This window comes from Octopus bimaculoides, chromosome 6 (genome assembly GCF_001194135.2).
Source record: "Octopus bimaculoides isolate UCB-OBI-ISO-001 chromosome 6, ASM119413v2, whole genome shotgun sequence".
Taxonomy (NCBI): domain Eukaryota; kingdom Metazoa; phylum Mollusca; class Cephalopoda; order Octopoda; family Octopodidae; genus Octopus; species Octopus bimaculoides.
Window position 1 is genome coordinate 45309207 of NC_068986.1, and position 1179 is coordinate 45310385.

The 1179-nt window shown below is 21.0% G+C and overlaps 1 protein-coding gene across 3 annotated transcripts in view; it reads right to left on the reverse strand.

Moving 5' to 3' along the window:
* The window catches only part of LOC106882562 (unconventional myosin-Ic), a 178053-nt gene that overhangs the window by 69831 nt on the left and 107043 nt on the right, over nt 1–1179 (reverse strand). The gene's annotated exons all lie outside the window — the stretch shown is intronic.

The window sequence follows — 1179 nt, forward strand, 5'->3', positions numbered from 1 at the left end:
GATTTTATAAAATAAATTTTCATTCATGATTTTATAAATAAAACCTTCATTCATGTTTATATATCTCTTTATTCTATTCCTTTTCTTTACGCAATATTTTCACGTGACTTCATTCTAATAAACGCTAAGTTAATAGTATAATGTTTAAAATTTTATTTTAAACTAAAGCTTCGATGAGATAAGTATTGCATTTATTTTCAATAATATTGTTAAATGTTTTTCTTTTATTTATTGGTAAAATAAGTATTTTTATATAAATTCACTTGTTATTTATTGTTGGTTGATATCTTATTTAACGCTAAGTTAATAGTATAACGTTTAACATTTTAGTTTAAACCAAAGTTTCGATAAGATTAGTATTGCATTTATTTTCGATAATATTGTTAAATGTTTTTTCTTTTATTTATTGGTGAAATAAGTATTTTTATATAAATTCATTTATTATTTTTTGTCAGTTTATATTCTAATAAATGCAAAGTTAATAGTATAACGTTTATAATTTTAGTTTAACCTAAAACTTCGATAAGATAAGTATTGCATTTATTTTCAATAATATTGTTAAACATTTTTCTTTTATTTATTGGTAAAATAAGTATTTTTATAGAAATTCATTTGTTATATATTGTTAGCTGAAATTCTAATAAATGCTAAGTTAATAGTATAATGTTTAAATTTTAGTTTAAACTAAAGCTTCGATAAGATAAGTATTGCCTTTATTTTCAATAATATCGTTAAATATTTTTCTTTTTATTTATTGGTAAAATAAGTATTTTTATATAAATTCATTTGTTATTTATTGTTAGTTGATATATATACATTCATTTTATTATTATTATTATTATTGTATTTTGACCCAAAGATTAGCTATATTTTTGAATAGAATTGATTTTCGATCGATTTATTTTAATCGATTTTATTTAATTTTATTTTCTATTTGAAAATGTGTTATGAAACACATGTAGTCGTTTTATTATTTTAATAATTATTACTTTGTATTTTATTATAGTTCTTTTTAGTGTATTTACTTATTAAATTTTTCTATATGTGACTGTGGATTTTCATGGATGAGTTCAGGAATTGGGGTTCTTTTCTCTAGCCTGGGCAAAGTTTAGAGAGCTCTTACCTCTGCTGGTGACAAAGGGCCTCTCACTCAGAGTAAAAGGCAGACTGTATGATGCA